We start from the raw sequence: 26,005 nt of genomic DNA on the forward strand, positions 1-26,005 counted from the left end.
GGGAGAGGGGGTGGCGGGGAGAGGGGGTGGCGGGGAGAGGGGGTGGCGGGGAGAGGGGGTGGCGGGGAGAGGGGGTGGCGGGGAGAGGGGGTGGCGGGGAGAGGGGGTGGCGGGGAGAGGGGGTGGCGGGGAGAGGGGGTGGCGGGGAGAGGGGGTGGCGGGGAGAGGGGGTGGCGGGGAGAGGGGGTGGCGGGGAGAGGGGGTGGCGGGGAGAGGGGGTGGCGGGGAGAGGGGGTGGCGGGGAGAGGGAGAAGGGGGGAGGGGGTGGTGGGGGGGAGAAGGGGGGAGGGGGTGGTGGGGGGAGAAGGGGGGGGGGGGGAGAAGGGGGGAGGGGGTGGCGGGGGGGAGAAGGGGGGAGGGGGTGGCGGGGGGAGAAGGGGGGAGGGGGTGGCGGGGGGGGAGAAGGGGGAGGGGGTGGCGGGGGGGGAAGGGGGTGGCGGGAGGGAGAAGGGGGGAGGGGGTGGCGGGGGGGAGAAGGGGGTGGCGGGAGGGAGAAGGGGGGAGGGGGTGGCGGGGGGGAGAAGGGGGGAGGGGGTGGCGGGGGGAGAAGGGGGGAGGGGGTGGCGGGGGGGAGAAGGGGGGAGGGGGTGGCGTGGGGGGAGGTGGTGGCGTGGGGGGAGGGGGTGGCGTGGGGGGAGGGGGTGGCGTGGGGGAGAAGGGGGGAGGGGGTGGCGTGGGGGGAGGTGGTGGCGTGGGGGGAGGGGGTGGCGTGGGGGGAGGGGGTGGCGTGGGGGGAGGGGGTGGCGTGGGGGGAGGGGGTGGCGTGGGGGGAGAAGGGGGGAGGGGGTGGCGTGGGGGCAGAAGGGGGGAGGGGGTGGCGGGGGGGGGAGAAGGGGGGAGGGGGTGGCGGGGGGAGAAAAGGGGGGAGGGGGTGGCGGGGGGAGAAGGGGGGAGGGGGTGGCGGGGGGGGGAGAAGGGGGAGGGGGTGGCGGGGGCGGAGAAGGGGGGAGGGGGTGGCGGGGGGGGAGAAGGGGGGAGGGGGTGGCGGGGGGAGAGAAGGGGGGAGGGGGTGGCGGGGGGAGAAGGGGGAGGGGTGGCGGGGGGAGAAGGGGGGAGGGGGTGGCGGGGGGGAGAAGGGGGGAGGGGGTGGCGGGGGGGAGAAGGGGGGAGGGGGTGGCGGGGGGGAGAAGGGGGGAGGGGGTAGCGGGGGGGAGAAGGGGGAGGGGGTGGCGGGGGGGAGAAGGGGGAGGGGGTGGCGGGGGGAGAAGGGGGAGGGGGTGGCGGGGGGGAGAAGGGGGAGGGGGTGGGCGGGGGGGAGAAGGGGGGAGGGGGTGGTGGGGGGGGAGAAGGGGGGAGGGGGTGGCGGGGGGGGGAGAAGGGGGGAGGGGGTGGCGGGGGGGAGCAGGGGGGAGGGGGTGGCGGGGGGGGAGAATGGGGGAGGGGGTGGCGGGGGGGAGGGGGGGAGAAGGGGGGAGGGGGTGGCGGGGGGGGAGAAGGTGGCGGGGGGGGAGAAGGGGGGAGGGGGTGGCGGGGGGAGAAGGGGGGAGGGGGTGGCGGGGGGAGAAGGGGGGAGGGGGTGGTGGGGGGGGAGAAGGGGGGAGGGGGTGGTGGGGGGGGAGAAGGGGGGAGGGGGTGGCGGGGGGGAGAAGGGGGGAGGGGTTGGCGGGGGGGAGAAGGGGGAGGTGGTGGCGGGGGGGAGAAAGGGGGAGGGGGTGGCGGGGGGGAGAAAGGGGGAGGGGGTGGCGGGGGGGAGAAGGGGGGATTGGGTGGCGGGGGGGAGAAGGGGGGAGTGGGTTGCGGGGGGGGAAGAAGGGGGGAGGTGGTGGCGGGGGGGAGGGGTTGGCGGGGGGGGGGAGGGTGTGGCGGGGGGAGGGGGGAGAAGGGGGGAGGGGGAGAAGGGGGGAGTGGGTGGCGGGGGGGGAGAAGGGGGGAGGTGGTGGCGGGGGGGAGGGGTTGGCGGGGGGGGGGAAGGGGGTGGCGGGGGGAGAAGGGGTGAGGTGGTGGCGGGGGGGGGGGGGGGGGAGAAGGGGTGAGGTGGTGGCGGGGGGGAGAAAGGGGGAGGGGGTGGCGGGGGGGGGAGAAGGGGGGAGGTGGTGGCGGGGGGGGGAGAAGGGGGAGGGGTTGGCGGGGGGGGAGAAGGGGGGAGGGGGTGGCGGGGGGAGAAGGGGAGGGGGTGGCGGGGGGAGAGAAGGGGGGAGGGGGTGGCGGGGGGAGAGAAGGGGGGAGGGGGTGGCGGGGGGAGAAGGGGGGAGGGGGTGGCGGGGGGGAGAAGGGGGGAGGGGGTGGTGGGGGGAGAAGGGGGAGGGGGTGGCGGGGGGAGAAGGGGGAGGGGGTGGCTGGGGGAGAAGGGGGAGGGGGTGGCGGGGGGGAGAAGGGGGATTGGGTGGCGGGGGGGAGAAGGGGGATTGGGTGGCGGGGGGAGAAGGGGGGAGTGGGTGGCGGGGGGGGGGAGAAGGGGGGAGGTGGTGGCGGGGGGGAGGGGTTGGCGGGGGGGGGGGCGAGGGGGTGGCGGGGGGAGGGGGGAGAAGGGGGGAGGGGGGGAGAAGGGGGGAGGGGGGAGAAGGGGGGAGGGGGGGAGAAGGGGGGGGAGAAGGGGGGAGTGGGTGGCGGGGGGGGGGAGAAGGGGGGAGGTGGTGGCGGGGGGGAGGCGTTGGCGGGGGGGGGGAAGGGGGTGGCGGGGGAGAAGGGGGGAGGGGGTGGCGGGGGGGGAGAAGGGGGGAGGTGGTGGCGGGGGGAGGGGTTGGCGGGGGGGGGGCGAGGGGGTGGCGGGGGGAGGGGGGAGAAGGGGGGAGGGGGGGAGAAGGGGGGAGTGGGTGGCGGGGGGGAGAAGGGGGGAGAAGGGGGAGGTGGTGGCGGGGGGGAGGCGTTGGCGGGGGGGGGAAGGGGGTGGCGGGGGGGGGAGGCGTTGGCGGGGGGGGGGGGAAGGGGGTGGCGGGGGGAGAAGGGGGGAGGGGGGGAGAAGGGTGGGTGGTGGCGGGGGGGGGAGAAGGGGGAGGTGGTGGCGGGGGGGGGGAGAAGGGGGAGGGGTTGGCGGGGGGGGAGAAGGGGGGAGGGGGTGGCGGGGGGGAGAAGGGGGAGGGGGTGGCGGGGGGAGAGAAGGGGGGAGGGGGTGGCGGGGGGAGAGAAGGGGGGAGGGGGTGGCGGGGGGGAGAGAAGGGGGGAGGGGGTGGCGGGGGGGAGAGAAGGGGGGAGGGGGTGGCGGGGGGGAGAAGGGGGAGGGGGTGGCGGGGGGGAGAAGGGGGAGGGGGTGGCGGGGGGGAGAAGGGGGAGGGGGTGGCGGGGGGGAGAAGGGGGGAGGGGGTGGCGGGGGGGAGAAGGGGGGAGGGGGGTGGCGGGGGGGGGAGAAGGGGGGAGGGGTGGCGGGGGGAGAAGGTGGCGGGGGGGGAGAATGGGGGAGGGGGTGGCGGGGGGGAGGGGGTGGCGGGGGGGAGAAGGGGGGAGAAGGGGGGAGAAGGGGGGAGCGGGGGGAGAAGGGGGGAGGGGGTGGCGGGGGGGAGAAGGGGGGAGGGGGTGGCGGGGGGGAGAAGGGGGGAGGGGGTGGCGGGGGGGGAGAAGGGGGGAGGGGGTGGCGGGGGGAGAAGGGGGGAGGGGGTGGCGGGGGGAGAAGGGGGGAGGGGGTGGTGGGGGGGGAGAAGGGGGGAGGGGGTGGTGGGGGGGGAGAAGGGGGGAGGGGGTGGCGGGGGGAGAAGGGGGGAGGGGTTGGCGGGGGGGAGAAGGGGGAGGTGGTGGCGGGGGGGAGAAAGGGGGAGGGGGTGGCGGGGGGGAGAAAGGGGGAGGGGGTGGCGGGGGGGAGAAGGGGGGATTGGGTGGCGGGGGGGAGAAGGGGGGAGTGGATTGCGGGGGGGGAAGAAGGGGGGAGGTGGTGGCGGGGGGGAGGGGTTGGCGGGGGGGGGAGGGTGTGGCGGGGGGAGGGGGGAGAAGGGGGGAGGGGGGGAGAAGGGGGGAGTGGGTGGCGGGGGGGGAGAAGGGGGGAGGTGGTGGCGGGGGGGAGGGGTTGGCGGGGGGGGGGGAAGGGGGTGGCGGGGGGAGAAGGGGGGGGTGGTGGCGGGGGGGGGGGGAGAAGGGGTGAGGTGGTGGCGGGGGGGGGGGGGGGGAGAAGGGGTGAGGTGGTGGCGGGGGGAGAAAGGGGGAGGGGGTGGCGGGGGGGGAGAAGGGGGGAGGTGGTGGCGGGGGGGGAGAAGGGGGAGGGGTTGGCGGGGGGGGAGAAGGGGGGAGGGGGGTGGCGGGGGGAGAAGGGGGAGGGTTGGCGGGGGGAGAGAAGGGGGAGGGGTGGCGGGGGGAGGGGGTGGCGGGGGGAGAGAAGGGGGGAGGGGGTGGCGGGGGGGAGAAGGGGGGAGGGGGTGGCGGGGGGAGAAGGGGGGAGGGGGTGGCGGGGGGGAGAAGGGGGGAGGGGGTGGCGGGGGGGAGAAGGGGGAGGGGGTGGCTGGGGGAGAAGGGGGAGGGGGTGGCGGGGGGGAGAAGGGGGGATTGGGTGGCGGGGGGGAGAAGGGGGGATTGGGTGGCGGGGGGGAGAAGGGGGGAGTGGGTGGCGGGGGGGGGGGAGAAGGGGGGAGGTGGTGGCGGGGGGGAGGGGTTGGCGGGGGGGGGGCGAGGGGGTGGCGGGGGGAGGGGGGAGAAGGGGGGAGGGGGGGAGAAGGGGGGGGAGAAGGGGGGAGTGGGTGGCGGGGGGGGAGAAGGGGGGAGGTGGTGGCGGGGGGAGGCTTTGGCGGGGGGGGGAGAGAAGGGGGGAGGGGGTGGCGGGGGGGGGGAGAGAAGGGGGGAGGGGGTGGCGGAGGGGGAGGGGGTGGCGGAGGGGGAGGGGGTGGCGGGGGGGGAGGGGGTGGCGGGGGGCAGAAGGGGGGAGGGGGTGGCGGGGGGCAGAAGGGGGGAGGGGGTGGCGGGGGGCAGAAGGGGGGAGGGGGTGGCGGGGGGCAGAAGGGGGGAGGGGGTGGCGGGGGGCAGAAGGGGGGAGGGGGTGGCGGGGGGCAGAAGGGGGGAGGGGGTGGCGGGGGGCAGAAGGGGGGAGGGGGTGGCGGGGGGCAGAAGGGGGGAGGGGGTGGCGGGGGGCAGAAGGGGGGAGGGGGTGGCGGGGGGCAGAAGGGGGGAGGGGGTGGCGGGGGGCAGAAGGGGGGAGGGGGTGGCGGGGGGCAGAAGGGGGGAGGGAAGGGGGGAGGGGGTGGCGGGGGGCAGAAGGGGGGAGGGGGTGGCGGGGGGCAGAAGGGGGGGAGGGGGTGGCGGGGGGCAGAAGGGGGGAGGGGGTGGCGGGGGGCAGAAGGGGGGAGGGGGTGGCGGGGGGCAGAAGGGGGGAGGGGGTGGCGGGGGGCAGAAGGGGGGAGGGGGTGGCGGGGGGCAGAAGGGGGGAGGGGGTGGCGGGGGGCAGAAGGGGGGAGGGGGTGGCGGGGGGCAGAAGGGGGGAGGGGGTGGCGGGGGGCAGAAGGGGGGAGGGGGTGGCGGGGGGCAGAAGGGGGGAGGGGGTGGCGGGGGGCAGAAGGGGGGAGGGGGTGGCGGGGGGCAGAAGGGGGGAGGGGGTGGCGGGGGGCAGAAGGGGGGAGGGGGTGGCGGGGGGCAGAAGGGGGGAGGGGGTGGCGGGGGGCAGAAGGGGGGAGGGGGTGGCGGGGGGCAGAAGGGGGGAGGGGGTGGCGGGGGGCAGAAGGGGGGAGGGGGTGGCGGGGGGCAGAAGGGGGGAGGGGGTGGCGGGGGGCAGAAGGGGGGAGGGGGGTGGCGGGGGGCAGAAGGGGGGAGGGGGGTGGCGGGGGGCAGAAGGGGGGAGGGGGTGGCGGGGGGCAGAAGGGGGGAGGGGGTGGCGGGGGGCAGAAGGGGGGAGGGGGTGGCGGGGGGCAGAAGGGGGGAGGGGGTGGCGGGGGGCAGAAGGGGGGAGGGGGTGGCGGGGGGCAGAAGGGGGGAGGGGGTGGCGGGGGGCAGAAGGGGGGAGGGGGTGGCGGGGGGCAGAAGGGGGGAGGGGGTGGCGGGGGGCAGAAGGGGGGAGGGGGTGGCGGGGGGCAGAAGGGGGGAGGGGGTGGCGGGGGGCAGAAGGGGGGAGGGGGTGGCGGGGGGCAGAAGGGGGGAGGGGGTGGCGGGGGGCAGAAGGGGGGAGGGGGTGGCGGGGGGCAGAAGGGGGGAGGGGGTGGCGGGGGGCAGAAGGGGGGAGGGGGTGGCGGGGGGCAGAAGGGGGGAGGGGGTGGCGGGGGGCAGAAGGGGGGAGGGGGTGGCGGGGGGCAGAAGGGGGGAGGGGGTGGCGGGGGGAGGGGGTGGCAGGGGGCAGAAGGGGGGAGGGGGTGGCGGGGGGGGAGAAGGGGGTGGCGGGGGGAGGGGGTGGCGGGGGGGAGAAGGGGGAGGGGGTGGCGGGGGGGGAGAAGGCGGGAGGGGGTGGCGGGGGGAGAAGGGGGGAGGGGGTGGCGGGGGGAGAAGGGGGGAGGGGGTGGCGGGGGGAGAAGGGGGGAGGGGGTGGAGAGGGGGGAGAAGGGGGGAGGGGACGGCGGGGAGAAGGGGGGAGGGTGTGGCGGGGAGAAGGGAAAGCATGGAAAAGGGGAGGAAGGAGACAATGAAGAGGAAAGGAAGGAGAGAAGAGATGGGGAGGTTGGGAGAGAAAGAGGTGAGAAGAGAGGAGAAGGGGAAGGAGAGGGGGGAGAGAAGGGAGGGGATGGAATGAGCGAAGAGATTGGATGGGGTGTGGGGGGAAAGAGGTGAGAAGGGAAGAGGAAGGTAAGGAGAGAAGGGTGGGGGGGGGGGGGAGGAAGGGGAGATAATGTGAAGTTGTTAAGTAGTACCAAGCTAAGTAGTATCAAATCTGGCACCAAGCTTATGGTCGACAGGACAGTAATGATACCTGCCCTCCTATATGGCTCAGAGATGTGGACCACATACAGTAGGCACCTCAAAATGCAGGAGAAGTACCATCAGCGCTCCCTCCACAAGATCCTGCAAATCCACTGGGAAGATAGACGCACCAATGTCAGTGTTCTCGCTCAGGCCCCAGCATTGAAACACTGACCACTCTTGACCAGCTCCTTTGGGCAGGCCACATCGTCCGTATGCCCGACACGAGACTCCCAAAGCAAGCGCTCTACTCGGAACTCCTACACAGCAAACGAGCCCCAGGTGGGCAGAGTAAACGTTTCAAAGACACCCTCAAAGCCTCCTTGATAAAGTGCAACATCCCCACTGGCCCCTGGGAATCCCTGGCCCGAGACCGCCCGAAGTGGGGAAAAAAGCACCCGGGAGGGCATTGAGCACCTCGAGTTTCGTCGCCGAGAGTCGACAGAAAACAAGCGCAGACAGTGGAAGAAGCGTGCGGCAAACCAGACTCCCCACCCTTTCCTTCAACCACTGTCTGTCCCACCTGTGACAGAGACTGTAATTCCTGTATTGGACTCTACAGTCACCTGAGGACTCAGAGTGGAAGAAAGTCTTCCTCGATTTCGAGGAACTGCCGATGATATGATGACCAAGCCCTTAAGAGCATGGCTGTCCAGATGGCCCTGCACTAAATTGAGAGAGAATCAAAGCAAATAAGTAACGTACAACTAGGCAACGAACGGGAGAAGGCGGCTCCATAAACATCCCGATCCTCAACTGTGAAGGAGCCCAGTATGTGAGGGCAGGAGACAAAGCTGAAGTCTTTGCAAGTGTTTTAACCAAACATGCCAAGTGGCTGATCCAACTTGACCTCATCCCAAGGTCCTCACCACCATAGATGCATGTGTCCAATCAATTTGGTTCACACCATGTGATATTAAAAGCAGCTGATATGCAATGGACACCGTAACGGTTATAGACCCTGACAACATCTGAACTGTATAGCTGAAGACCTGTGTGCCAGAATGCTAGCACTCTGCTAGCTAAAGTATTCGAGTACAGCTATGACACTGGCAGCTACCCAACAATGTGGAATATTGCCCAGGTCCCATCCATAAAATACAGCATAAATCTAACCCAGCCAATTAACTCCCTATTGGCTCCTTCCAATCATCAGTAAAGTAATGGAAGGAGTCATCAATATTGCCATTAGGCAACACTACCTCACCAATATCCTGCTCACCAAAGCTCTGCTCCGAGTTCTGCCAAAACCAGTCAGCTCCAGACAACATGGATATATGAGCTGAATGTCAGAGAGGAAAGGAGAGTGCAGCTGCCCTCAACTTCAAGACAATATTCAACCTAGTATGGCACCGAGATCATCGAGCAAAGTTCAGCCCAATAAGGATCAAAAGGAAAACCCTCCAATGGCCAGAATCATATTTGAAACAAGAAAACTGGTTGTGCTTATCGGAGGTCAATTACAGCCCCGGGACATCACTGCAGGAGTTCCTCAGGGAAGTGTCATTGGCTCAACCAACAGCTTCATTAATGACCTTTCCTGCATTATAAGGTGAGGAGTGGAGCCGTTTGCTAATGATTCCAGCGTTCATTCATGTCTCCGATCATGGATCAGTCATGTCAGCTTACATATAACATCTAGGCTGACAAGTGACAGGTAACATTTGTGCCACGTAATGACGATTGTGATGCTTTCAAAGTTTCAAAAAGTATCCCTTTGACCTTCAATGGCACTAGCATCAGAGTCCCCCACCATCAACATCCTTTTGGGGGGGGGCGGGAAAACGATCCCAGGTTGACTGGATTAACAGCAGCCGCCATATCAACACTGGCTACAAGAGCAGACGGGCTGGTTACTCTGCACTTCATACGAGTTAATTAGGTACAAGAAATACTGGAAAAGGTTTACCTACAATTGTGATTGAGTAGTATGACAAGGGAATGAGAGATTTGATGGTCAAGAAATACACACAGACACTCTGTTTTTATAATATTTTGATGGTAGACAGATGAATGTAATCGTAACAAAGGACCCTTGGAAGCTCACAGTTGACTTATTTGTTTACTAAGTTTCAATAGAGTGGACAAGACGAAGGTAGTTCATTGACATGCAGGAAAGTAATCAGTCAGTGCAACAACCATACACTGCAATGCACAGTTGGGTCTGTCGTGAGATGAAGAGCTGCACAGTGAGTGGACGCCTTGTTCTTGATCATTTTAGTGAGAAAGACTACTTGAATCATTTTCAGGTTATGTTGGGTTTCTTCTGCTGTGTTTCAATTATTACATACATTCATCCAGACAGAATTTGGCCATTTTTCTTTTAAAGAGTACAGTATTTCATAACTCTTGCTTAGGCATTTTCTCAAACGCCAAAGGAGCCATAAAAACCATGCAATACTTGTCTTTCAGATTCCCCCACATTCCATGGCCCCAAACACAACTTCTGGGCAAGACAAAAATTTGCGTGTACTTTGACCAACCTAATAATCTGTATTTTCTGCTCTTGGTGCAACCTCCTCTACATCAGGGAGACCAAACGTAGATTAGGTGACGATTTTACTGAGCACCTCCACCTGTCCACAAGTGCATGCCCAGGCTTCCTGTCGCTTCCCTGTTCCACTTTGACCTTACATAAGTTACATAAGAAATAAGAGCTGGAGTAGGCCATTTGGCCCCTCAAGCCTGCAACTGCCATTCAATAAGATCATGGCTGATCTGATCTTGGACTCAACTCCACTTCCCTGCCCGCTCCCCAAAACCCTTGACTCCTTTATCATTCAAAAATCAGTCTATCTCCACCCTGAATATATTCAATTACCCAGCCTCCACAGCTCTCTGGGGTACAGAATTCCAAAGAAGCACGACCCTCAGAGAAGAAATTTCTCCTCATTTCTGTTTTAAATGGGCAACCCTTTATTCTGAAACTATGCCCCCTAGTCCTAGATTCCCCCGTGAGGGGAAACATCTACACTGTCAAGCCCCCTCAGAATCTTATACGTTTCAATAAGATCACCTCTCATTTTTCTAAACTCCAATGAGTATAGGCTCAACCTTTCTTCATAAGACAACCTCTTTATCTCAGGAATCAACCTCGTGAACCTTCTCTGAACTGCCTCTAATGCCAGTATATCTTTCTTTAAATGAGACCAAAACTGTAAGCAGTACTCTAGGTGTGGTCTCACCAATGCCCTGTACAGTTGTAGCAGGACTTCCCTACTTTTATACTCCATCCCCCTTGCAATAAAGGCCAACATTCCATTTGCCTTCCTAACTACTTGCTGTACCTGCATGCTAACTTTGTGTGTTTCATGTACAAGGACCCCCAGATCCCACTGTACCTCAGCATTTTGTAATCTCACCCCATTTAAATAATAATTTGCTTTTTTATTTTTCCTACCAAAGTGGATAACCACACATTGTACTCCATCTGCCAAATGTTTGCCCACACACTTAGCCTGTCTATATCCCTTTGCCGATTCTTTGTGTCCTCCTCACAACTTGCTTTCCCACCTATCTTTGTATCAGCAGCAAATTTAGCTACATTACACTTGGTCCCTTCATCCAAGTCATTAATATAGATTGTAAATAGATGAGGCCCCAGCACTGATCCCTGTAGCACCCGATTAGTTAGTTTGCCAACCTGAAAATGACCTATTTATCCCGTCTCTCTGTTTTCTGTTAGTTAGCCAATCCTCTATCCGTGCTAATATATTACCCCCAACCCCATGAGCTCTTATCTTGTGCAGTAACCTTTTATGTGGCACCTTATCGAATGCCTTCTGAAAATCCAAATATACGACATCTACTGGTTCCCCTTTATGCACCCTGCTCGTTACATCCTCAAAGAATTCCAGCAAATTTGTCAAACATGATTTCCCTTTCATAAAACCATGCTGGCTCCTCTTGACTGATTTATGATTTTCTCCATGTCCTGCTACTACTTCCTTAATAATGGAATCCAGCATTTTCCCAATGACAGATGTTAGGCTAACTGGTCTATAGTTTCCTGCTTTTTGTCACCCTCCTTTCTTAAATAGGAGCGTTACATTTGTGGTTTTCCAATCTGCTGGGACCTCTCCAGAATCCAGGGAATTTTGTTACATTACAACCAATGCATCCACTATCTTTGCAGCCACTTCTTTTAAGACCCTAGGATACAGGCCATCGGGTCCGAAGGACTTGTCCACCTTTAGTCCCATTCGTTTGTCTGGTACTTTTTCCCTAGTGATAGTGATTATTTTAAGTACCCCTCTGCCAATAGCCCCTCGATTATCAATTTTTGGGATACTTTTAGTGTCTTCTACCGTGAAGACCTCTTTATCCATGGCCTACTGCACGCTTCCCGAGAAGCTCAATGTAAGACCGAGGAACAGCATCTTGTCTTTCTGTAAGGCACATTGCAGTCCTCTGCTCTTAATGGCGGCTTTAATATCTTCAGACCTTAACTATAGATCCCAGCTTCAGCTGGTGTTTCCAGGGACGGCAGAGTGAGGGGGAGTGGGAAGGGACCATGGGGAAGCTGCTCGCACATTCTCCATGTGACATGTCTCTTCAACAGCCATTTAACCATCTTCTGCTTTCCACTGAAGCACTTTACAGGATATTCTACTTTGCATGTATGTGCATGCATATGTGTTTGCTTTCGCTCCATGCTACCTTTGTTCGGTTTCCTTTTAAATGCTGTTCATCTGTAATTTCTTATAGTTCAACAGACAAAGGATCCACACTGAAACGTTCATTCCACAGATGCTGACTGACCTGCTGAATGTTTCCGTATTTTCTGTTTTTGTTTCACAAAAAACATTTGTCCCTTTCCCCCAAAGATACAGACTGAGATACATAGAATCAGAAATTTACAGCACGGAAGGAGGCCATTCAGCACATCGTGTCCGTGCCGGCCGACAAAGAGCTATCCAGCCTAAACCCATGTTCCAGCTTTTGGTCCGTAGCCCTGTAGATTACGGCACTTCAAATGCATATCCAAGTACTATTTAAATGCTCTGAGGGTTTTTGCCTCTACCACCCTTTCAGGCAGTGAGTTCCAAACCCACACCAACCTCTGGGTGAAAATATTTCTCCTCAAATCCCCTCTAAACCCCCTACCAATTACTTTAAATCTATGTCCCCTGGTTGTTGACCCCTCTACTAAGGGAAATAGGTCTTTCCAATCCAGGTCACCCTTCATCCTTCTCTGTTCCAAAGAAAACAACCCCAACCTATCCAATCCTCCCTTATAGCTAAAATTCTCCACTCCCGGCAACATTCTCGTAAATCTCCTCTATACCCTCTCTAGTGCAATCAAATCTTTCCTGTAATATGGTCACCATAACTGCACGCAGTACTCTAGCTGTGGCTTAACTCGTGTTTTATACAGTTCAACCATAACTTTCCTGCTCTTATATTCTATGCCTTGGCTAAAAAAGACAAATATCCTGAATGCCTTCTTAACCACCTTATGTACCTGTACTGTAACCATCAGGGATGTGTACACATGCACTCCAAGGTCCCTCTATACTTCTCAGTATCCTACCATTTATTGTGTATTCCCTTGCCTTGTTAGCCCTCCCAAATGCATTACCTCACACTTCTCCGGATTGAATTCCATTTGCCACTTTTCTGCCCACCTGACCAGTCTATTGGTACCTTCCTGAAGTCTACAGCTTTCTTCTTTATTATCAACCACATGGCCTAGTTTAGTGTCATCTGCAAACCTGTTAATCATACCTCCTATATTCAAGTCTAAATCATTGATGTATACCACAAAAAGCAAGTGACCTAGTACTGAGCCCTGTGGAACCCCACTGGAAACTGCCTTCCAGTTACAAAAACACCCACCGACCATTACCCTTTGCTTCCTGTCTCTGAGCCAATTTTGGATCCAACTTGCTACTTTGCCTTGGATTCCATGGGCTTTTACTTTCGTGACCAGTCTGCCATGTGGGACCTTATCAAAAGCCTTGCTAAAATCCATATACACTACATCAATCCAAGTACTCCTTGTTAGCTCCTCACAAAATTCAATCAAATTAGTCAGAAACGACCTACCCGTAAGCAAATCCATGCTGACTGTCCTTGATTAATTCATGTCTTTCAAAATGAAAATTTATCCTGTCCCTCAGAATTTTTCCCAATAATTTTCCCACCACAGAGGTTAGGCTGACTAGCCTGTAATTACTCGATCTATCCCTTTCTCCCTTTTTAAACAATGGTACAACAATAGCAGTCCTCCAGGACCACACCTATAGCCAGAGAGGATTGGAAAATGATGGTCAGAGCCACTGCTATTGCCTCTCTCGCTTCTCAACAGCCTGGGATACATTTCATCAGGGCCTGCGGATTTACCCACTTTCAAAGCTGCTAAACCCATTAATACTTCCTCTCTCACTATGCCTATTCAATCTAATATTTCATACTCCTCCTCCCGGATTTCAATGTCTGCATCGCCCCTCTCTTTAGTGAAAACAGACGCAAAGTATTCATTAAGAACCATACCCATGTCTTCCACCTTCACACACAGATTACCTTCATGGTCTCTAATAGGTCATATTCTTTTAGTTATCCTCTTGCTCTTAATGTATTTATTAAACATCTTTGGGTTTTCCTTGATTGTACTTGCCAATATTTTTTCATGCTCTCTCTTTGCTTTCCTAATTTCCTTTTTAATTTCACCCCGCACTTTCTATACTCCCGAGGGTTTCTGCAGTAGTGAGCCCTCGGTGTCTGTTATCAGCCTCTTTTTTTTTCTTTATCCTACCCTGTACGCCCCATGACATCCAGGGGGCTCTAGCTTTGTTAGTTCCACCCTTTTTCTTTAAGGAAACATACTTGTTCTGAACCCTCACAATCTCCTCCTTGAATGCCTTCCACTACTCTGACACTGACTTACCTCCAAGTAACTGTTTCCAGTCCACTTTGGTTAAATCACATCATACCTCTATGAATTTTCAAATAATACATTTAACATTTCTTTTCCTACACTATTACCCATTTCATCACACACCACACATCAGTTATGCTTTTTGGCAAAAATATACACATAAACTAGTGGTCAGTTATTGGTGCTTTGCAACAGTGGCACATCTGATGGACAACCAAAGCACAAGAAATCTCAAGCAGTTGCTAACAGCCAGATACTGGACAAACCCACTTATCTGCCCAGTATTCACTTTGGTCCACACAGCTACTATTTGCTCTGCACACCATCCAGGTCATCACCTCCAATTACACATCAGGCATCCGGCAGCATTCTCCACCAACAACCACCTCCTTTTCTGGCAGTGCTGCGGACATACTCGACCTCAGTCTCCCATACTCCTCTACACATACATCATGTCTAAGGGGAGCTACGAAATTAAATTCTACACCCTGTCTTTCGACATCAGGCTTTCCAGCTGTTGAAAGATGGCACCACACTCCTACTCACCACCACTATCCACCATGCCCTCGCTCAGACAATAACATAACATAAGAACATAAGAATTATGAACAGGAGTAGGCCATCTAGCCCCTCGAGCCTGCTCCGCCATTCAACAAGATCATGGCTGATCTGGCTGTGGGCTCAGCTCCACTTACCCGCCCACTCCCCATAACCCTTAATTCCCTTATTGGTTAAAAATCTATCTATCTGTGACTTGAATACATTCAATGAGCTAGCCTCAACTGCTTCCTTGGGCAGAGAATTCCACAGATTCACAACCCTCTGGGAGAAGAAATTCCTTCTCAACTCAGTTTTAAATTGGCTCCCCCGTATTTTGAGGCTGTGCCCCCTAGTTCTAGTCTCCCCGACCAGTGGAAACAATCTCTCTGCCTCTATCTTGTCTATCCCTTTCATTATTTTAAATGTTTCTATAAGATCACCCCTCATCCATCTGAACCAACGAGTAAAGACCCAGTCTACTCAATTTATCATCATAAGGTAACCCTCTCATCACTGGAATCAGCCTAGTGAATCGTCTCTGTACCCCCTCCAAAGCTAGTATATCCTTCCTTAAGTAAGGTGACCAAAACTGCACGCAGTACTCCAGGTGCGGCCTCACCAATACCCTATACAGTTGCAGCAGGACCTCCCTGCTTTTGTACTCCATCCCTCTCGCAATGAAGGCCAACATTCCATTCGCCTTCCTGATTACCTGTTGCACCTGCAAACTAACTTTTTGGGATTCATGCACAAGGACCCTCGGGTCCCTCTGCACCGCAGCATGTTGTAATTTCTCCCCATTCAAATAATATTCCCTTTTACTGTTTTTTTCCCCAAGGTGGATGACCTCACACTTTCCGACAATGCCTTGACCCAACAATCCAGACGCCGATTACGGGCTGCACCAATACCTGGTTGTGTGAATGGTGACTGATATTTTACTGGGTGGTGGGGAGCAGGGCAAATGAAGTGAGGGGCACAAGCTGCAAAAAGCACGGTGCTAAGAGGTTACGTACAGGTGGGGAGAAATCGGTCACAGGGAGTTCAGGAGCAGAGTCACGGGGGCTTGGTGTTAAGAGTGACAAGGCAGAGCGCAGGGGGCTGGGTCATAGGGTAGAGCACAGGTGCTGGGGCGCTGAGTCACAGGGGACTGGGGAGCAGGACCTTCACACTTTTAATGAGTGAGACTCGACAAGATTGCAAATGTGGAATAGCTTTCCACTGCCATCCCTCATGATGAGCTCAGAACTGTACAGCAGGGTTTTCTTTTTTCCCCCCAAAAAATAAAATTCTATCAGACATTTTTACTCAGGCATCGCTACTCTTCAGAATAGTTATTGATATGATTATTGATAATTTTGTTCCAACACAATGGCTTTATTTCACTGAATAAGCATGACATTCTGAAAGACAGTCATAAAACAGCACTTACCAAACATACTGGCTGTTGGATTAGATTTGGTGCAGTCAGTTCTTGACAACTTTTACGGGAGCACTGCAACAAACTTATACACATGACATCTTTAGTCACTAATATTTATTTCACATCCTACTGGAATTTTGCGCAGGGTATATGCAGTTTCAAATTTGAGATTTTGTAGGATTAGGGTAGAAATCATTTCAAGTGAGAAGGTGCAGAGAATGGATTCCTTCGTCCATCGAGAACAGAGTGTGCAGCAGAAATGTGCTCTTCGTCTTGTGTCCCTAATTTTTCTTGAGATTCCCATAACATTTTAGCTGCAATGAGTAAAGAACACAAACACTTTCCTAAATCATTAATAGAAGTATTTTTTCAGCACCTGTAGGCATATTTTCAATGTCCTCGACAGCACAGTTCTGTCAACCAGTTTGCTTCACTTAAAATGAGCTTTTGCCAAATGACCTGACCAACAATAAAACAAGCTGCATTTATACAGAGCCTTTAATGGAGAGACATGTCCCAAGGCTCTTCACAGAAGCATATTAAGAAAAATGGATGCCGCATTATTGACTGAAACCAAGGTGGGGAGGGGACAGAGAGCCAAAGCGTTCCCCGACTGCTACCGAGGTGGACGTAGGAAAACTTTGGGATGGAGAGAATATTGGGTGCGGATTCCATTCTAAATACTCTAGAATTTGTATGGAAACTTGTGCCAATGTACATAAAGATCAAACGACACTTAAACAAGGTCCAACTGACCCAGCATTATAAAGCTTGCTATCAAAATAATGGCTCAATTAACCAAACATTTTAGAAAGTTAAATTGTTCGCTCCCGTGACTCAGTGAGCAGCACACTCGCCAGAGTTAAAATTTGTGGGTACAAGCCCCACTTCAGAGATTTGGGCACATAATCTAGGTTGACACTCCCAGTGCACTACTGAGGGAGTGCAGCATTAACAGAGATGCCATCTTCCAGATAAGACATTAAATCGAAGCCTTGTTTAAAAAAAAGAACAGGGAGTTCTCTTAGTATCCTGCCCAGCATTCATCCATCAACCGAAACCATCAAAACAAATTAACTGGTCATTCATCTCATTTGCCATGTTTGGGACCCTGCAGTGCATTGCCATGCTTGCCAGTGAACATTAACTAAACTTCAAAAGTAATCCATTAGTTGTGAGGGCTTTGAGACGCTGAGGATGTAATAAATAAGCAGCTACGTTTATCTATATTCCTTTTTCTTTCACTTAAGCAGATAACTTAAACATTATTTAAAGTGCAGGTTGAAAAACAGGTTAAGCATTTCTATCAGTTCAGGCAAGTAAGAAAAAGCCTATGGGCATATTATTGAAAGAGCTCTTGTAGAGGGTGTAACTGGCCCCGCCCTGTACCCCAAGAGAGGGGGAGGGCCTACCCAGAGAGAGGGAGGACCCACAGTTGTCACATTAACTAATCAAAAATCATAAAGGAAAGTATTCCAGAGAAAAGCCAGGTGTAAATCATCCATCATTGACTGAAGTAATCTGTAGCCTCCACCTAATCAGCCAGAATGTTATTTATACAGTTCATTTTTTTGTTAAGATACCCTTACATAGTTTATGTAAAAGAAAAAGCAGGTTCGTCAAGTTGAATGTAAAATCAAACCTATTTGGACTTTCTGCTCAACAGATTTTAATTAATGGTTTCTACATAATAGGGTAGCCACAAATAGGAACTGTAAACAAAGCCTTCCTCCATTGAAAGCTGTCAAAAAAATTCTGGATATTTTGCTGAAAAAGAAGTCAAGAAGCAAGTACCTCAAATACAAATTAGACTGCATAATCACCAGACTGCAGTGTCAGAAGCTGAACATACACATGGTGATCTTCAATGTAATACAAACCTTATAATTTGCTGATGACACCAAGCCATACAGCCAGGTAATTACAATACACATCGACAGCACTGAAGGGGTTCTGCGGAAACCAATCAGCTAAGTAACGGTACATGTTTACAATTGGAAGCAGGTTATTTTATGTCCATCAAAGCCAGATTTGGAATCCACAAATCTAATAACAAATTGACAAAAATGCTTTGAAGAAAGTTCAGAAACAAGCAGCACAAAGAGTAACTTGAGCCTAAAGGAACGAGGAGGGGTCTCCAAGTTAAACATGTTTTCCCTAAAGATTACACTGGGGCAAGACACAATCTAGATCTTTACACTGTAGATATACACAGTAGACAGTCGGCATGGACTGGTTGGGCTGAATGGCTTGTTTCTGTGTCATATATCCTGTGTAATAAAGTTACTTAACCTAAACTACAACCACAGAATGAGGGGGCACAAGTACCAACTTGGCAGATTGCAAGATATTCTTCCCATTACAGAGAAGCATTTATCACCACCAAAAGCAGTTCATGGCAACCCAATAAACTTCACTAAAAAGGATTCCTGAACAAGATTGGGAATAAATAGAAATCTGGATATCAAATCCTCCAGAGAACAGCAGGAGCTACAAGGGCTGTGCAAATATCAGCGACAGCATGCAGCCAGTATTGTAGAAGGGTCAGTCGCTAACTTTTATTAGCTTATGGGGCCAGATGAAAATGTCAGGTTTCTCTTCTTGGGAGACCCATGTAAACCGGCTAAGTCTGGTCATATAATCGGCTGAAAGCAGTGGGCTTAAAAAGTTCATGAGCCTCTTCTAGATCCATAAATATTCTGGAGTATTTGACAATTCGGAAGGACAGACAGAAGAGAAAAGGAGGTGGGGTAGCACTGTTAATAAAGGATGAGATCAGTGCGTTAGTGAGAAACGATATTGGTTCAGAGGATCAAGATGTTGAATCAGTTTGGGTGGAGATAAGGAATAATAAGGGGAAAAGGTCCTTGGTGGGCGTAGTCTACGGGCCCCCGAACAGTAGCTACACTGTTGGACAGAGTATAAATCAAGAAAATGGAGGCGTGTAATAAAGGAATGGCAATAATCATGGGCGATTTTAACCTTCATATTGATTGGACAAAGCAAATTGGTCAGGGTAGCCTTCAGGAAGAGTTCATAGAGTGTATCCGGAATAGTTTCTTTGAACAGTACGTTGCGGAACCAACCAGGGAGCAGGCTATCTTAGATCTAGTACTGTGTAATGAGCCAGGATTAATAAATGATCTCGTAGTAAAATATCGTCTCGGAATGAGTGACCATAACATGGTTGAATTTCAAATTCAATTGGAGGGTGAGAAAGTTGGTTCTCAAACCAGTGTCCTAAGCTTAAATAAAGGAGACTACAAAGGTATGAAGACAGAATTGGCTAAAGTGGACTGGGAAAATAGACTAAAGTATGGGACAGTTGATGAGCAGTGGCAGACATTTAAGGAGATATTTCATAACTCGCAACAAAAATATATCCCAATGAGCAGGAAAGACTAAGAGAAGGGATAACTATCCGTGGCAAACGAAGGAAATAAGGGATGGTATCAAATTGAAAACAAGGACATACAATGTGGCCAAGACTAGTGGGAGGCCAGAGAATTGGGCAACTTTTAAAAGCCAGCAAAGAACAACTAAAAAACTGATAGAGAGGGAAGATAGATGATGAAAGTAAACTAGCACGAAATATAAAAACATATAGTAAGAGTTTCTACAGGTACATAAAAAGGAAAAGAGTGGCTAAAGTAAATGTCGACCCCCTAAAGGATGAGACTGGGGAATCAATAATGGAGAACAGGGAAATGGCAGAGACATTGAATAAGTATTTTGTATAGAAACATAGAAACATAGAAAATAGGTGCAGGAGTAGGCCATTCGGCCCTTCTAGCCTGCACCGCCATTCAATGAGTTCATGGCTGAACATTCAACTTCAGTACCCCATTCCTGCTTTCTCGCCATACCCCTTGATCCCCCTAGTAGTAAGGACCTCATCTAACTCCTTTTTGAATATATTTAGTGAATTGGCCTCAACAACTTTCTGTGGTAGAGAATTCCACAGTTCACCACTCTCTGGGTGAAGAAGTTCCTCCGCATCTCGGTCCTAAATGGCTTACCCCTTATCCTTAGACTGTGACCTCTGGTTCTGGACTTCCCCAACATTGGGAACATTCTTCCTGCATCTAACCTGTCTAACCCCGTCAGAATTTTAAATGTTTCTATGAGGTCCCCTCTCATTCTTCTGAACTCCAGTGAATACAAGCCCAGTTGATCCAGTCTTTCTTGATAGGTCAGTCCCGCCATCCCAGGAATCAGTCTGGTGAACCTTCGCTGCACTCCCTCAATAGCAAGAATGTCCTTCCTCAGGTTAGGAGACCAAAACTGTACACAATACTCCAGGTGTGGCCTCACCAATGCCCTGTACAACTGTAGCAACACCTCCCTGCCCCTGTACTCAAATCCCCTTGCTATGAAGGCCAACATGCCATTTGCTTTCTTAACCGCCTGCTGCACCTGCATGCCAACCTTCAATAACTGATGTACCATGACACCCAGGTCTCTTTGCACCTCCCCTTTTCCTAATCTGTCACCATTCAGATAATAGTCTGTCTCTCTGTTTTTACCACCAAAGTGGATAACCTCACATTTATCCACATTATACTTCATCTGCCATGCATTTGCCCACTCACCTAACCTATCCAAGTCGCTCTGCAGCCTCACAGCATCCTCCTCGCAGCTCACACTGCCACCCAACTTAGTGTCATCCGCAAATTTGGAGATACTACATTTAATCCCCTCATCTAAATCATTAATGTACAGTGTAAACAGCTGGGGCCCCAGCACAGAACCTTGCGGTACCCCACTAGTCACTGCCTGCCATTCTGAAAAGTACCCATTTACTCCTACTCTTTGCTTCCTGTCTGACAACCAGTTCTCAATCCATGTCAGTACACTACCCCCAATCCCATGTGCTCTAACTTTGCACATCAATCTCTTGTGTGGGACCTTGTCGAACGCCTTCTGAAAGTCCAAATATACCACATCAACTGGTTCTCCCTTATCCACTCTACTGGAAACATCCTCAAAAAATTCCAGAAGATTTGTCAAGCATGATTTCCCTTTCACAAATCCATGCTGACTTGGACCTATCATGTCACCTCTTTCCAAATGCACTGCTATGACATCCTTAATAATTGATTCCATCATTTTACCCACTACCGATGTCAGGCTGACCGGTCTATAATTCCCTGTTTTCTCTCTCCCTCCTTTTTTAAAAAGTGGGGTTACATTGGCTACCCTCCACTCCATAGGAACTGATCCAGAGTCAATGGAATGTTGGAAAATGACTGTCAACGCATCCACTATTTCCAAGGCCACCTCCTTAAGTACTCTGGGATGCAGTCCATCAGGCCCTGGGGATTTATCGGCCTTCAATCCCATCAATTTCCCCAACACAATTTCCCGGCTAATAAGGATTTCCCTCAGTTCCTCCTCCTTACTAGACCCCCCGACCCCTTTTATAACCGGAAGGTTGTTCGTGTCCTCCTTCGTGAATACCGAACCAAAGTACTTGTTCAATTGGTCCGCCATTTCTTTGTTCCCCGTTATGACTTCCCTGATTCTGACTGCAGAGGACCTACGTTTGTCTTTACTAACCTTTTTCTCTTTACATATCTATAGAAACTTTTGCAATCCGTCTTAATGTTCCCTGCAAGCTTCTTCTCATACTCCATTTTCCCTGCCCTAATCAAACCCTTTGTCCTCCTCTGCTGAGTTCTAAATTTCTCCCAGTCCCCAGGTTCGCTGCTATTTCTGGCCAATTTGTATGCCACTTCCTTGGCTTTAATACTATCCCTGATTTCCCTTGATAGCCACGGTTGAGCCACCTTCCCTTTTTTATTTTTATGCCAGACAGGAATGTACAATTGTTGTAGTTCATCCATGCAGTATCGGTCTTCACTGTAGAAGACACTAAAAACATCCCAATAGTGGTGAATCAAGGGGCGAAAGGGAGGGAGGAATTTAATACAATCACCATCACTAATGAAGTGGTACCTGTACTCAATAAAATAATGGGACTAAAGGCAGACGTCCCCTGGACCTGATGGCCTACATCCTAGGGTCTTAAAAGAAGTGACTACAGAGATAGTGGATGCATTGGTTGTAATCTACCAAAATTCCCTGGATACTGGGGCACTCCCAGCGGATTGAAAAACCACAAATGTAACGCCCCTATTTAAAAAAGGAGGCAGACAAAAAGCAGGAAACTATAGACCAGTTAGCCTAACATTATCGTTGGGAAAATGCTGGAGTCCATTATTAAGGAAGCAGTTGCGGGACATTTGGAAAATCATAATTCAATCGAGCAGAGTCAGCATGGTTTTATGAAAGGGAAATCATGTTTGACAAATTTGCTGGAGTTCTTTGAGGATGTAACAAGCAGGGTGGATAAGGGGGAACCATTGGATGTGGTGTATTTGGATTTCCAGAAGGTATTCAATCAGGTGCCACATAAAAGGTTACTGCGCAAGATAAAAGTTCACGGGGTTGAGGGTAATATATGAGCGTGGATAGAGGATTGGCTAACTAACAGAAAACAGAGAGTCGGGATAAATGGGTCATTTTCCGGTTAGCAGTGACTAGTGGGCTGCCGCAGGGATCGGTGCTGGGTCCTCAACTATTTACAATCTAGATTAATGACTTGTAATGTAGTCAGGTTTGCTGATGATACAAAGATGGGTGGGAAAGCAAATTGTGAGGAGGATACACAAAATCTGCAAAGCGATATAGACATGCTAAGGGAGTGGGCAAAAATTTGGCAAATGGAGTATAATGTGGGAAAATGTGAGCTTATCCACTTTGGAAGAAAAAATAGAAAAGCAAATGATAATTTAAATGGAGAAAAATTGCAAAGTACTGCAGTAGAGGGACCTGTGCATGAAACACAGAAAGTTAGTATGCAGGTACAGCAAGTAATCAGGAAGGCAAATGGAATGTTGGCCTTTATTGCAAGGGGGATTAAGTATAAAAGCAGAGAAGTCCTGCTACAACTGTACAGGAGTTTGTTAAGGCCACACCTAGAATACTATGTACAGTTTTGGTCTCCGCATTTAAGGACGGATATACTTTCAATGGAGGCTGTTCAGAGAAGGTTCACTCGGTTGATTCTGGAGATGAGGGGTTGACTCATGAAGATAGGTTGAGCCCATATACATTGGAGTTCAGAAGAATGAGAGGTGATCTTATTGAAACATATAAGATAATGAAGGGGCTCAACAAGGTGGATGCAGAGAGAATATTGCCACTCATAGGGGAAACTAAAACAAGGGAACAGTGTCTTAGAATAAGGGGTCGTCTATTTCAAACTGAGATGAGGAGGAATTTCTTCTCTGAGGGTTGTAAATTTATAGAATTCTCTGCCCCAGAGAGCTGCGGAGGCTGGGTCAGTGAGTATATTTAAGGCGGAGATGGACAGATTTTTGAGCGATAGGGAGTAAAGGGTTATAGGGAGCGGGCAGGAAAGTGGAGCTGAGCCCATGATCAGATCAGCCATGATCTTATTGAATGGCGGAGCAGGCTCGAGGGGCCAAATGGTCTACTCCTGCTCCTATTTCCTACGTTCTTATGCTTGTGTAAATATGTTCTTGCATTTAACATGGTGAAAATAAGAGAGCTTCAAATTAACAATGATCTCCACCCACATCCTCTTTTCCTCTTCCGAACCCTACTTCCACCTGGAAAAAACACTCTCACAACTCACTTACAACTGCACTTTTAAAATCCCAACTGTCTAGCCTTTGGCCCTCCATTCACCACGACATTTATGCAGCTATTAATCTGCTCAACCACACCTTCACACCACCTTTGATGCCCTCGTCCCCATTAAAACAATTACTCTCTCACCCTGGCCATTCTCCCTGGTACGGTCTCATCTCCGCTCCCTAAAGTCCAAGGGACGCAAACATGAACGGATATGGCGGCAACTGGTTTAGCCTTTCACTGCCAGATCTGGCTAGACCACATAAAGCACTATCAAGTTCTGCTCTCGTCTGCCAAAACTGCTCACTTTGCCAGGATCATTCTGGAATGCAAAGATAACCCTGGCTTCTTTTCACTACTTCAAACCATCTTCTTAAACCCCTCTCCTATATTTCCTCCACCCTCACCTCCAGCAGCAAGTGCAAGGAGATCACGGACTTCTTTGTCACTAAGATTGAGACCATCTGATCAACTGTATTTGTCACTTCCCCTCCTTCCCTTCACCCACCGGGCCAAACTTGCTCGAAGGTTCCCCCCCTTGCCCTTGCCCCAAACTCGCATCTTTCTTCAGTTTCTCTCTGATCTCCCCTCTTGCTCTCTCCGAGCTTACTTTGTCCAGGATAACCACTTCCTGCTCTCTTTACCCTATTCCCTGTAAACTGATCATCAAACTTCCTTTTCTGACTCCCATGTGAGTAGGTATTGTTAATGATTCTCTCTCCTCAGGTACTGTCCCTTTCTCCTTCAAATCTGCCATCATCACCCCTCTCCTCAAAAAAACAACCCTTGATCCTTCCATCCTTGCAAACTACCGCCCCATTTCCAACCTTGCTTTCCTCTCCAAAGTCCTGGAACGTGTTGTTGCCTCCCAAATCTGTGCCCATCTTTCCAGGAACTCCATATTGGAATCCCTCCAATCAGGTTTCCACCCCTGCCACAGTACTGAAACAGCTCTTATTAAAGTCACAAATGGCATCCTTTGTGACTATGACAAAGGTGAACTATCCCTCCTTGTTCTTTTTGACCGTCTGCAGCCTTTGACACAGTTGATCTCACCATCCTCCTCCAACGCCTCTCCACCATTGTCCAGCTGGGTGGGACTGCACTCACCTGGTTCCATTCTTATCTATCTAATCGTAGCCAGAGAATCACCTGCAATGGCTTCTCTTCCCGCTCCCGCATCGTTACCTCTGGTGTCCCCCAAAGATCTATCCTTGGCCCCTTCCTATTCCTCATCTACATGTTGCCCCTTAGCGACATCATTCACAAACAGAGTCAGTTTCCACAAGTATGCTGATGACACCCAGCTCTCCCTCACCACCACTTCTCTCGATCCTACTGGATAATCAGAAATGTCATTCATCTCTCTTTCTCTCTCTCTAAAATCTGTCTGAAACTGTTCGCAACCTTGGTGTTGTATTTGACCCTGAAATGAGCTTCCGACCACATATCCATGCCATCACGAAGACTGCCTATTTCCACTCCTGCCTCAGCTCATCTACTGGTGAAACCCACATCCATGCCTTTGCTACCTCTAGACTTGACTATTCCAATGCACTCCTGGGCTGGCCTCCCACATTCTACCCTCCGTAAACTTGAAGTCATCCAAAACTCTACTGCCTGTGTCTTAACACACCAAGTTTCGTTCACTCATCACCCCTGAACGCGCTGACCTACATCGGCTCCTGGTTAAGCAATGCTCGATTAAAAAAATTCTCATCCTTGTTTGCAAATCTCTCCATGGCCTTGCCCCTACCTATCTCTGCAATCTCCTTCAGCCCCCCAACCCTGAGATATCAGCGCTTTTCTAACTCTGGCATCTTGGGCACCCCTGATTTTAATCGCTCAAGCATTGGTGGCCATGCCTTCAGCTGCCAAGGCCCTAAAGCTCTGGAATTCCCTCTCTAAAACTTTCCACCTCGCTACCTCGCCATCCTTTAAGACGCCCTTAAAAGCTACATCTTTGACCAAGCTTTTGGTCATCTGGTCCTAATTTCTCCTCAAGTGGCTCGGTGTCAATTTTTGTTTAATAACGCTCCTGTGAAGTGCCTTGGGACGTTTTACTACATTAAAGGTGCTATATAAATACAAGTTGTTACTAACAAACCACAGCCTCAGGAGGTAGTTGACGGACACCTGTGCAGTAAATTGCAACAGATCATTCAAGGGTGATCTCCTACAGACAGCCTTTACTTCGGAATCATGCACCACTGTAAACAGACCAAGGTACCAGTAATCAGTGTAACACCATCACCCACTGTGAACTGCCCAGGGTACCAGCAATCAGTGTAATACCATCACCCATTATGAACTGCCCAGGGTACCAGCAATCAGTATAACACCATCACCCACTATGAACTGCCCAGGGTACCAGCAATCAGTGTAACACCATCACCCATTATGAACTGCCCAGGGTACCAGCAATCAGTGTAACACCATCAACCACTGCTGGTACCCTGAGTAGTTCACAATCAGTGCATCACCATCACCCATTGTGAACTGCCCAGGGTACCAGCAATCAGTGTAACACCATCACCCACTATGAACTGCCCAGGGTACCAATCAGTGTAACACCATCACCCATTGTGAACTAACCAGGGTACCAGCAATCAGTGTAACACCATCACCCACTGTGAACTAACCAGGGTACCAATCAGTGTAACACCATCACCCAATGTGAACTGCCCAGGGTACCAGCAATCAGTGTAACACCATCACCCATTGTGAACTGCCCAGCATACCGGCACTCACTAAACCACTAAACT

The 26,005-nt window shown here is 53.0% G+C and overlaps 1 protein-coding gene across 4 annotated transcripts in view; it reads right to left on the reverse strand.

Annotated features, from left to right (window-relative positions):
- LOC139273272 (syntaxin-binding protein 5) overlaps window positions 1-26,005 on the reverse strand; it is a 268,702-nt gene that overhangs the window by 171,888 nt on the left and 70,809 nt on the right. The window contains exon 1 of one of the 4 annotated variants that reach the window (XM_070889954.1): window positions 15,588-15,655. The exons of the other annotated variants lie outside the window; for them this stretch is intronic. The gene's annotated coding sequence lies outside the window, so the exon portion shown is untranslated. Of the gene's footprint in view, window positions 1-15,587; window positions 15,656-26,005 lie in introns of those variants that run through there. 4 annotated transcript variants of the gene reach the window in all.

The sequence above is a fragment of the Pristiophorus japonicus genome, chromosome 9 (genome assembly GCF_044704955.1).
Source record: "Pristiophorus japonicus isolate sPriJap1 chromosome 9, sPriJap1.hap1, whole genome shotgun sequence".
NCBI lineage: Eukaryota > Metazoa > Chordata > Chondrichthyes > Pristiophoridae > Pristiophorus > Pristiophorus japonicus.